Genomic DNA, 12,862 nt, shown 5'->3' with positions numbered 1-12,862 from the left:
AATGGATGGCAAATCTCTAAGGCTTGCTTAAAAGGTTTTCAGATGCAGCTTTTATATGTAGCTCTGACTAAAATGTGAAACACACTTAATAAGCCTTTAGATTGCCCGGCAATATAAACTAAATCCAGAATGACTGTGCCACTGCTTATCTACTAAGGCTTCATCTTAACACTGCTGCCACTTTAAAGGGAAAAGCAACTGTAATTGAAAGTTGTTCATTAGAGCAGACACAGAAAGCACTCATGTTACACTTCAAAAGTATTTGGGTTTATATACTACAAAGCATTAAACCTCCCTTGTAAGCATCATTTTGCTAACTGCAATTCTAAGAATCCCATTCAAGCACAAACTCTAGTGAAGGGTGGAAAGCTGCCTGCAGAACCAATATCTTTCCCAATACAGAATAAAAATGAAGCAATTCAATCACAACAAGATATTTAGCATGATCAAAAAATAGCATATAGCTTTTCATTACAACAGGGGTAGCTATTTCCACATGTTCTTTCCTCTTTTTGTGTCATTCGAAATTCTGTAACTGAAAGAATGATATTTTCATTCTTTTATTTTTGTCTATTAAATTGAGATCTACTGATAATCTGTCTCAAATTACTGATTTTTCTGACCCCTTCCACAGTGTATGTGGAAACTTTCGGATAGCACCAAAACACAAACACAAATGCTGCAGTATACATAAAACCAGTAATGCCCTAGGGAACAGTGCAGTTACTTGGCTGGGGAGGGGAGGAGGGGAAGGGAGAGCAAGAAGGAACTTGAATTTTATAAATGCCACATTTCTGCGCAAACTTGCATTCATCTCAGTTTGTTCAAGTTAAATACTTTTACTTTCTCCACCCACAATCAGCGTTTGCCACTTCCCTTTGACCCACGCCTACACTACGCTCTTTTAAAAATGCCAAAGTAAGTTACATATTCTTTCAGGTATATAAAACAAAAGCTCCAGGAAATGGTTGCAATTATGAAAACCAAAGAGGCTGGGTCCTGTCACCAGGATCTCCACCAAGCTGGAGCTCTCATGGAGGAGCTCTGCAAACTCACTACCTCCTGATGACGCAGTCCTAGACAAGCAGGAGTCCACTCTTACAATTACACTGAATTAAATACAGTAACTTTGTATTTCACTTTACAGCTTGTTTCAGAGAGGTTACTTAGTAAAAGCCAAGTTCTTGCATAATGCTCAACTGACCTACACTGCCATGAATGCTGCACAGAATTTGGTTCAAACCTAGTACCATCACATTTTTGCTACACAAAAACTCTAGAAATTATGGGCCTTCACCCATAATTTGAGAAAGTATTGAACAATTTTGGCAAATCCATTTTTCACTAGAGTTTTTAATTAGTGTCCCTCCTTCCAACTCACCGACACTAGCAAGGCTCTGAATATATCTAGGTAGAGGATTTTGGATACCGCAGCTCACTTGGTGCTTGCTAGCATCCTTGTGCTGGAATACTAAGCAAATTCACATGACATCCTCTTGCAGGAGCAAAAGGATGCTATTTCCTTCCACACGGTTCCTTACTATTTCTCCTTATACTCCAACCTTAACATTAAGCAAACAGGGAAGCATTTCTTAAATTCATCATGCCAATCAACTTGGCTTAAATAACTACCTTAAAATGAACCAGTTTATCTTGCACTGCAACTAAGCACAGTGATTATTTTTCAGCTTCATCCCAATGGCTAGATGAGCTGGACAGCAAACCACTGCTATGGAAAGAGGAAACAACCGCAAAAGAGGGAGAAAATTCTCCTGTTTCCTTACATCTTCCTTCAGCACTTCCAAGTTGTGTCTTTACAGCAATAAGTAACTGCACATTCATGCAGACCTACGTTGTTCTGCACTGGCACAAACTGGAAACATATGCCCCATAAAACGATAGGAGAAGGGTTGAACGTCCCGAGCCACAAGCAGTGAGGAGCACACTTACCTGTTCTGCTCCTCAGCACAGAGATAATTCCTAAAAAGGCATCCACAACTTTTTTTATGCCCTTTTAGGAGCCAATTCAAAACGTCTTCTGCCACCACCCAAAAATGAGAGAAAAAACACTAAGACACTTCACACTTTCCTGAAGAGAAATTATTATTGCAGGAAAACACAAGCTTATTGTAAAACTCCTCACTTATTGCATCTTCTGACCACTTGGTAAACAATGCAAGCTTACTTCCCTATTGTGCAAAGAAATTAACACTTCCTTTAAAATACRTTTAAGAGTTCCTGGTTACACACCTATCCAAGAGAAAGAAAAAAAAAAGCCCCAATAAGAAAAGGGGTGCATGGAGGTGAGTTAGGGTGAGGGAAAAGAGGGAAAAAAAAAAACTCACAGCAGGAAAAGATATTTCTTCCTTTTATATAATGCCATACCAATTCCTGCTGCTTTCTTAGCACATGGGCTTCTCCAGTACACAATCAAAGGGCAGCAGGATGCGGATGCCCAGGAAAGGGGAAAAGGGTAACCAACACATATGAGAAGGCTGACATCACTGGATAGAAAGCAGCGTAAAGCAAATTTCTGGTCTGACAAGTATCTTTTCTTGCTGCCACACTCAAGCTGGTCACTAACTACAAGAGTTATGAATTTTAGAGCAATCTTTCAAATACCTTAGAAGTTTCAAGCTCAGTCTCTATGGCATGAGCTTTCCTTTAAGAAACTGAAGAGTTTGCAATAAAAAATGGGGTATCTATAAGCCTTCCTAAACAGCTGCACATTTTGTTCTACTCCTTTGTTTTGAAAGCAGGTCTAAACTGAAATTAGGTCTACTAAAATAATAGACAGTATCTTTATAGGCATCTACTTTTCTATCCACAAATGGAAAAACTGGGAGGAATGGGTACACAGCAAAATGCATTAACAAAGTAACTGGGAGAAATGACAACAATGTTTAAAACAGTCTGGAAAACAAACAAACAAACAAACAAACAAAAAACCTAACTAACTTTACAAATTGTAAAGCTAGAGACATTCTCTACCACATATACTGCTGCATGCCACTTCTCTCCTGCCTGGAAGTTTCAAAAGAAACTCAGAGGGGAAAGAGCAATAGTCTGTGAGAAAAAGAGATGTAAGCAGGACAAATAAGTAAAAACATGTTTCAAAAACAACAAAGTCACATTGTCCCACACTATACTCCCTTATAGTGCCTATTCATTTTAACTGAATTTTTGAGACATCGAAAACACACAAAATTACATGGTATGAAAATGCTGGAAACTATCCATACTGAATACCTTATCTCCAAAAACAAGGCTCCCAAAGCACCACAGATCAAGGCAGTGATGTACACAATTGCATAGCATTTACATATAAGACAAGTCATGTAGGTAAAAGGTGTTTTTTTTGTTGTTGTTGGTTTTTTTTAAACCTATTCTAACTTTGGGCRTACTGACCTTCTCCAAGCCAGGAGTAAATCTGAAAGCTCTATTCAAGGAGGGAACAATTGCACTGAGTTTAATAACATACATATCATGTGATATGGGAAGCAATTTAATTATGATCTATGGATTAGAAAAGATTTGGGGAGGAAGAGGGTGATAAAATTGCTTCCCAAGTGAAGGAGGCCGATARTTTATAGCCTGTGGAATAGGAGTTTAACTGTGGGAACAAGTGTGAAATTATGGCATGTCAGGTGAAACCAGCCTCATGTTTATGACTTGTAGCACACAGCAGAGCTATTACAAATTTAATTCCTGGTTTCTTCTCCAAGCGCCCTATGTATCTCCCTTAAGGATGACCGCTGAAAGACCAGGGGCAAAGTGACTTTGGGGACAAAATAAGTAGATCCCCTCTTCAAAGATAACTGGGTACATCTTTGTCCTTTTTTTCCCCTCAACAGTTTTTGTGAATGAGATGTGCAGCAGTCATTTTGTTTCACTTATATAATCACTCGGAAAATATTTGAAAGCTGCAGATGAAGCATCTAACTCTTCAGAAACTTCATGTATGAGATTTAGGGATTTTTGTAATTCTTTTCCAAGGGTCTTTACTGTGGAGATTGCCGAGACACGTCTGCCTTTTCTAGTTCTTGGATACTAAGTTTTACAAACACAGCAAGCATTCAAGTGCTCTTAACCCATGCCAAGGCACAGGACCGCTCTAACAGAGCGAAATCTTTAGATCTTGTCCGTTAAAACAAAAGCCAGAAGCCACAGCACTGACCTATGGTCCTGATAGCTAAAGGAATGTCTTAACACTCCCAGTGACTTCATTTTTTTTCCTCTCCTTTTGTTTCCTTTCATCATAGTTGATCTTTAAAAATCAGTTTGGGGAGCTGTATTCTGGTCTTCATTCATGTTCATTCTGCTTCTCTCAGATGAGCAGAACGTTCTGCTGGAGGAAGTTGCACAGAAACCAGTTGTATCTTTCCATACAACTGCATTTGTCCATGTTTCAAGTACAGGGAATCTGAAACAGAGCACTAGGAAATGTGGCATGCATCCTAAAACGGGTGATCTGAATGGGATAATTTTTCCTACCCTTCCCATTTGAGCCCTTTCAGAAAGGAAAGCTTTGCATAAGAGATCAAAAGTGGAGACTGCATTTTAATCATGCATCTGTCATTAGCTTGCTGCATGAGTCACAGTTCATTGAGTGCCAAGGCTGTAACACAGCAGAAACAGTCCTCAGACTCACTAGGATGCCATGGAACTCAAGTTTACAAGACGCTTGGGTCTCGCTCAGCTTAGCAATACATTTAAGTACAAGTCAATTTTTAAGCAAATAAAGAGGTCTTTTAAAATAAATGTAACTTAATTCATCTTAAAGAATCTGAAGATGCCACCAAAAAAATACCACTAAGTCTTTAAAAGTACAAAAATCCAAACTGAAATAATTTCTATGCAATGGTAATATATATCAAAGAAGCAAATTCCATTTCTGAGACCATTTTGAGTGACTGATCACATCAGGTTGTCTAAATTCTGGTTTGCAATGCAGCCAAGAGGAGCCTGGTAAGCTACATATCTAATTCTTGTTTAATATAATGATTAGCTAGACCTTATTAAAACTTATAATCATATATGATAGTACAGGACATAACACACAGTAGGAAATAAACACGCACATTTAAGTCTTACGTTTAGCTTCAGTCAATGGACATAAGCAAAAATGTTCCTGGCAAAAACGTTCCTGGCAATGTCAAGCATTCAATGGGTCTTCATATTAAAAAAGAAAGTCCTAAGCCACAAAACTTAAAATACTGATCGCTAGCATGATATGCTGTACTCCATATCAGCAAATGCTTTTCTCTCCCGCATAGGTTCTTTGTACTTGTTGTGATTTTCTTTTCTACTAAAGCTCTCAGATGTTACTCTTACAAGTTTACTCATTCAATTCAGATTTCACATGAAGATATGCCACTCCTTATTTCTCTTACTTGGAGATTTTTTTTTTTTTTCAAAAAAAAAAGTAATTGTGCAGTAGGAAACAATGTAGGCTGAAAAACTACCTTCTCCCTGTTGTAATTTCACACCCTCATTCTTTGGACTCATACAAACACAAGGCAACTCTTAAGTTACATGAGTTTGCGTTAAAAGATTAAGCTCCCAGTCACACCCACTGAGTAAACAGCAGGGATATCCGCACCAAGAACTCCCAGAGGACTCTTTATCCTGGGGGGGGAAAAAAAAGAAAAAGAAAAAAAACAACAACAACAAAAAAAAACAACAACAAAAAAAAACAAAACAAAAAAACCCCACGACTGAAAGGATATATGACAGAGATCCATAAAGTCATAAGGGCATGGAAAAGGTGAATGTCTGTTCATGTCTTTTCCAAGGAGAAACAGAAAAAAAAAGAAAAAAGAGCAAGAGAGAGAGAAGGGTTTTTTTTTTTTCAACCTGACATAACACTGGATTTTTTAGGTTTTAAGGGGTTAAGTAGATTCAAAAGCAACCAAGTCACAGTGAAGCAGTCAGACAAAGATTGCAGCATTTTAGACATCGTTGGCAGCTTAGGAAAACCGTAAGTTGCCAGTGACTGGAAGCAGTATCATGATTGTACAATCCCTACCAGACATCTATTGCTCACCACTGCCAGACATGGGTAACTGTCTGGACAGATACTTGCTCTGAACATTCCTGTACTGCACCATAAACTCCCAGTTACCATTATCTTCTGCCCATCCTTTTCCAAACTCACCACCTCCAAATACCAAATATCTCTGGTAATCTTTGGTAAATACCAAAATCTCTGTCAACTTTGACACAAAACACACCTTTAACTGCTGAATTAAATTAACACCCTGGGTTGACACACAGGCATGGGAACATCTCCCCATTTGCTGCAGGGCTCCAGCAGGAGAGGGCAACTGCCATCTAAATCCATGAGAGCTCAAAGCCCCCAAACCATAAGGACCTGTTTCTGCTAAAAATAGTTGTTACAGCTCAGCTTATTCACGGTAACTTGACTGTGTTTCTAAACCTTCTTGTTCTGCGTAGCTTTACACAGTCACTGGAGTCACAGAAATACTGAAGAGTGGACAGCCTGGTAAATAATGTACAGTGATTTGACTCCAGGCACAGAAAACTCTGATATAACCGTAGGAAACAAACACATTTCCTATGTCTAAGAAGAACAGAGTGTTGGGATATCACACAGACACACAGTCTTTGAGATACACTTCAATCTTCAAAAGCAAAACAAAGGCTTCAGATCCACCATTGACTGTGTATTCTGCCGAGCTGTTGGCTGTACTCATATTTTGGATTACTGTGGTAAATTCCTTTCTAGGGAATTTACTCCAAGAACTCCGCACTCAGGCTCTGCACTATCCTGCCAGGTACAGCTAGTCATTTTTCATAACTTTGCTGCTTTTTGGTGTAGTTAAATTCTGTGTGACAAAATGATAGATAAGTATTACCTTTCCTTTTGTTAACCTGCTTCACAACAGAGGAACAAAATTAGTTACAAGTTTTAAAGTGGGTTTTCTTCAACCTCCTTAGTATCTTCTTTCCATATCAGCAATTACATGACTTACTTCTTCACCTCTTTCGCCAAGGTACACAGACTTCTATTCCCCCTCAGCTTCCTGTCTTACTATTACTATTCCCAGAAAATATTTAAATAAAACCACATCTATAAACAAGTCATCTCCATCTGTCTTGCCAAAAACATCGCCACTACATCAGTAGTGAAATCCTTCCCAGTAAAACTCAGAYCACAATTTAAAATGGGCCTCATATGTAATCATGACTGGATCCAGCAAACAAAAAGCTGAGCCATATACATGGATCTTCGTTGTCTTTTAATGTATTGTGTTTTAATGGAATTGCCTTCACTGATGTAAAGCATGAACTTCACAGATAGAGAGCTGTCTGAAGTGTAACACCACATGCTTCTATCATATCCTTTGTGCATGCAGAGAGCAAGACTTACAAGTTGATAATTTTCTCACCATTTATGTCACTAGTTTTTAAATCACTGACTTAATCACATAAGAGGTGAGGAGCAGAGCTGTGGAACAAGCTTCCCTGCAGAGACACAGGATCAAGCTACTGAGCTGAGGAGCCCCTGAGCTGGCAGAGGAGGGGAAGATGCCTCAATCCATGGCAGAGGCTGAGGCTCCTGCAGCCTTCTTGCATCCAAGCCTCAGCAGTCACTGGAAAGCAGCCAGACAGGGATGTTCTGCCACCCCTCTCCCATGGGAACGGCAAAATCCGTCCTGCATGGGTCACCATGTGGGTGCGAATGAGGAGGCTAGGCCAAGCTGGAAGGGCTCTCGCAAGTCAGGGATGAGCTGCAGGGAGGAGGGCAGCAGCACCAGGAGGCAGCACAGCTGGGATCCGCTCAGTGCCAGCGGAGAGGCATGAGGCTACCTCATGTTCAACAGATCAGATAAACATACTTGACTCACTCCACAACATCCATGACACTTTTAATACCCATCCTCCTTTATGGCTCTTCAGTAAAAAAAAAAAGTACAAAGCACTAAAAAAAAAAAAAAAAAAAAAAAAAAAAAAAAAAAAAAAAAAAAAAACCACCACCTCTAACACAAAGAAATAGAGAATGCACAAATAATGACTACTTGGTATTAAAACCAAATTATCCACAATTAAAGAATGCTTCAAGTAATCCAGACTGCACAAGGTAGGTAGGTTGATTGCTGCATCTTTTATAACAATGTTGCCCTCAAGCATTTCAGTTAGACTGAAAAGCTCCTTTGGGACCCACGCGGTGCGCGCTCACCTGGGTCCTGCGCTGAGCGCGGCTGCCCAGCCAAGCCCGGCCCAGCCCGGCCCGGCTCCGCCCCGCGCAGCGCCGCGCAGCTCCGCGCAGCGCGGGGGAGGAGCGCGGAGGCTGCGCTGCGCGGAGGCTGCGCTGCGCGGCCTCCGGCGGGCGCCCCGGACGGCGCTAGATGTGCAGATGCATGGAGNGGCTGCGCTGCGCGGAGGCTGCGCTGCGCGGAGGCTGCGCTGCGCGGAGGCTGCGCTGCGCGGAGGCTGCGCTGCGCGGAGGCTGCGCTGCGCGGAGGCTGCGCTGCGCGGCCTCCGGCGGGCGCCCCGGACGGCGCTAGATGTGCAGATGCATGGAGAAAAAAATAAAAAATAAACATATACACAAACTAACAGAGTGGGCGCGCAGGTGCGCGGAGGGAGGTGCGGGCTGCCCTGCTGCGCCCGGGAGCGCGGACACGTAGGACGAGGCAGGACCCAGCGCGCCCCGTGTCTCCGCGGCGGGCGCACAGCTCGGCGAAAAGGCAGCGCCGGCGAGAGGGGAAGGGAAAACGAGAGGAAAAAAAAAAAAAAAAGGCGAAGGAAGGAAAGTAGAAAGCGGTTATCGCCGCGCGGGCCCTCCGGAATGCAGCGCGAGCTACTTACAAGAGCCGGAGCGCGGGCGCGTGCGAGCGAGGAGCGACTGTAAACGCCGATCCCGGCTGCTGCGACGTTGTATTTTTTTTTAAGTCCGCTTTAGGACGGTCTAAAATGCAGGCAGGGGCCGGAGGGTGCCAGTGTGCGGCCTGGCAGCGAGCGGGGCGCGCGCGGCCCCGCAGCGCGGGCGCGGAGCGGGACTTACCTCCGGCGGGCACCGCTCCGCGCAGCGCCCGGGTCGCGCGCGCGCTTTGATGCGGCGCTGACAATGGACTGCTCTTAAAGTGGGACCTCCCACCCCTGCCGGGGCCGGCCTCGCTGGAAACCCGGGGAAAAAAAAAAAAAAAAAAAAAAGAAAGGAGAACACCCTCGTCAGCCCCGAGCGAGGCGCTTTGAATGAAGCAGCTCTGGAGGGAAGAACGGCCAACATTTTCCTACATAATTGTTTCCTTGGAAGTGCTCCAGGCAGCTGGGAATCAAGTGATAACTCATTTATATTCCTATAAACAGTGCCCCGCGGAACCTCAGTTCTAGCTATTTCTTCTTTGTTTACCAGGAGCCATATCCTGTGTTTGCGCGCAGCAGACGGAGACATCTAGTGACTGAGGAACACATTGCACTAAGCAACACAGGGCGGAAACCCGCCGGGGCATTGGGCTCGGGATGCAGCACCCGGGCGGGCAGCTATAGGCCGTGACTGCGCCTATAGGTCATGACTGCGCCTATAGGTCGTGACTGCACCTGTGACGACAGCTATAGCCCGTGACTGCAAATATACCCTCCGCAAATGACACCAAGCTAGGAGGAAGGGTAGATCTGCTTGAGGGTAGGATGCCTGCGCAGGGGGATCCGGACAGGCTGAATGGATGGCCTAAGTCCAAGCGTATGAGGCTGAACAAGGCCAWGTGCCGGGTCCTGCACTTYGGTCACAACAACCCCCTGCAGCGCTACGGGCTGGGGGCAGAGCGGCTGGAGAGCCGCGGGGCAGAAAAGCCTCTGGGGGTCGGTCTGGGGTTGGTGGACAGGCAGCTGAAGGTGAGGCAGCCGGGTGGCCAGGAGGCCAAGCAGGCCTGGCTTGGACCAGGAACAGAGCAGCCAGCAGGGCCAGGGAAGGCATCGTCCCTCTGTACTCGGCTGGGGAGGCCGCACCTCCAACACTGAGCTCAGCTTTGGGCCCCTCACTGCGAGAAGGACATGGAGGTGYTGGAGTGAGTCCASTGAAGGGCAATGAAGCTGGTGAAGGGGAGAGCTGGGTTATTTAGTGTGGAGAAGAGCAGGTTCGGGGGAGACCTTATCGCTCTCTACAACTACCTGAAAGGAGGCTGTAGTGAGATGGGAGGTAGGTCTCTTCCCCAGAATAACTATGGATAGAACAACAGGGAATGGCCTCAAGTTGCACCAAGGGAGGTTCAGGTCAGACATAAGGAAGAAATTCTACACAGAAAGAGCAGTGAAGTCTTGAGACGGGCTGTCCAGGGAAGTGGTGGAGTCACCATCCCCAGTAATGTTCAAGCAAGGTATAGAGGAGGTACTTGAGGACATGATTTAGCAGGCAGGATTTTGAAGGGCTTGTGTTTGGACTCAACCTTGAAGGTCTTTTCCAATCACAATGTTTCTGTGCCTGGAGCCATAGGTTGTGACTGAAGCTGTAGGCTTCAGCTTCAGCCAAAGGCTTGGAGTATCTGAAGGCCTGAGTATTTGCTGCACTCAAGATTTTGTCTGTATGGACACAAATACAGTGGTTTATTCTGCCATTAGTCCTGTGTCTGTGTTCTCTTCCTCCTTCCCCCTCACTCCCCCGTTTTTTKTTTTTTTTTTCAATCTGGCTAAGTCCTGAATCTTTGCATCATTTTGACATACATACATACAAATTGCATATACCTTTGTGAATGACCCAGGTTGAAGAACAAATAGAATTGTAAACAATTTTTTTTCCTTTGGTGTGAAATTCCAACATTTCAGCTTACAAAGTGTCTATTAAAAAAAAGGAAAAAGAAAAAAACCTAACATCCAATTTACACATGTAATATAATGCTTGCCCATCGAATGATGGATTATTAGCTCAGATTCTTCAGTATAATAGGAATATTGCCTTAGTTTCCTATGCCTTAAAAAAAAAGGGGCAAAAAATGAGTGTATGCTGTAGCATTCGCTCTTTTTTTAAAAAAAAACGTATGTGTGGTCCTTTGAAATTTGGGGCATTCTTTTTTTTTTTTCTTCTTTTTTTTTTCCTTTGCCAAGCCTGTCTTTCATTTATCCTTCTTATATAATCCTCTTAAAAAAATTATTATTGATTTATTCTTTAAGAATGCCCATTGTCACACAATGCTCACATAATTTAATTTTTGAAACTACCTACTTTCAATCTTTCAATTAAATAATTAGAAGGCTAATTTTTCTTCCAAGAAATTATTTTCACTTAATGTGGCACTTCAACCAAAAAAAAAAAAGAAAAAAGAGAGAGAGAAATCTGTAAAACCAGCTTTGCCAGATGGGATTGCTTCCTGCTCTTAGAGAATGACTGAATATACTAGGACTAAATTTAAAATATGTTTTTCTTCAGATGCTTTTGCCTTTCATTAGCAGACAATATTTTGGGGAGGAATAACCCTGGACACCAGKACAGATTAGGGRTGGACCTGCTGGAGAGCAGTCCCGCAGAGAGGGACCTGGGTGTCAYGGTGGACGACAAGTTGACCATGAGGCAGCAGTGTGCCCTGGTGGCCAAGAAGGCCAACGGGATCCTGGGGTGCATTAAGAARAGCGTCTCCAGCAGGTCGAGGGAAGTGATCATCCCCCTCTACTCAGCCCTSGTGAGGCCACATCTGGAGTACTGCGTCCAGTTCTGGGCTCCCCAGTACAAGAGGGATGTGGAGCTGCTGGAGAGAGTCCAGCGCAGGGCTACCAGGATGATCAGAGGCCTGGAACATCTGCCCTGTGAGCAAAGGCTGAGAGAGCTGGGCCTGTTCAGCCTGGAGAAGAGGAGGCTGAGGGGGGACCTGATCAGTGTGTATAAATACCTCAAGGGAGGCAGTGAGGAGGAGGGGGCGGCCTCTTTTCAGTGGTGGACAGGGATAGGACTAGAGGAAATGGCTTCAAACTGAAGCATCGGAAGTTCCACAGGAACTTAAGGAAGCATTTCTTCACTGTGAGGGTGACAGAGCCCTGGAACAGGCTGCYCAGAGAGGTTGTGGAGTCTCCKTCTTTGGAGATCTTTAAAACCCGCTTGGATGCAGCCCTGTGCCACGTGCTCTAGGTGACCCTGCGTGTGCAGGGGGGTTGGACTCAATGACCTCTGAGGTCCCTTCCAACCTTCGGCATTCTATGATTCTATGATTGTTTTTTCATTTGAAAGCTCTGGATCCATGAACACAAGGAATTATTTGCTTTTTTATAGCTGCATAAAAGATCAAGAAACACAAAATAAAATCATCATCGTCCCCAGTTCTAAGCCTGCAGAATGCTCATCTCCATGATGCATGTGGCAGGTTCTGTGTGTGTGGACACTGAGTACCAAGAGGAACAGAGCAGAAGCACTTGTATGTACATAAGTTAGTCTGAAGCTATATATATGTGTATATATATGTGTATATATATATATGATGTGTGGGTGTGTGTGCTCATATATATATGTATTTATATTTATCTATACACCCAAGACTTCAGCCAGAACAAAGCAGCAGTTGAAAGAGATTTTTATCAGAAAGCTTATCCTTGTTTATTTCCTTGTATTTTCATAAGAAGGTTCTTTTGCTGTGACTATCCATCTAAGATGGGATCTTGAACTGGCCACGGGTTTGCATGGTTTGCAAGTCCACTGTTCCTTAGCAAGTCCAATATTTTATTGTGTAACCTATACAAGCACACATGCATTTGCAGACCAATTAATCCTAGGCAAATTACAAATACTGGACAGCTGTAAAATTGTCAGGTATCTTATGGAGCAGAAATGTCATTTAATAAAGTTGAAAAATTATAGCTAACACAAGACCTTAAAAGTGATAGATGCATTTGAATAAAAAAATTCCTAAACCTT

General features: G+C 43.4%; 1 protein-coding gene across 1 annotated transcript in view; it reads right to left on the bottom strand.

The window, feature by feature from the left end:
• The window catches only part of CEMIP2 (cell migration inducing hyaluronidase 2), a 44,614-nt gene extending 35,689 nt beyond the window's left edge, over nt 1-8,925 (bottom strand). Inside the window, exon 1 of the mRNA XM_026035832.1 lies at nt 8,836-8,925. The gene's annotated coding sequence lies outside the window, so the exon portion shown is untranslated. The remainder of the gene's footprint in view (nt 1-8,835) is intronic.
• Nucleotides 8,926-12,862: the final 3,937 nt, after the last annotated feature.

This window comes from Nothoprocta perdicaria, unplaced genomic scaffold (genome assembly GCF_003342845.1).
Source record: "Nothoprocta perdicaria isolate Ctin4 unplaced genomic scaffold, notPer1 scaffold_168, whole genome shotgun sequence".
NCBI lineage: Eukaryota > Metazoa > Chordata > Aves > Tinamiformes > Tinamidae > Nothoprocta > Nothoprocta perdicaria.
This window is presented reverse-complemented; position numbering and strand designations above follow the sequence as displayed.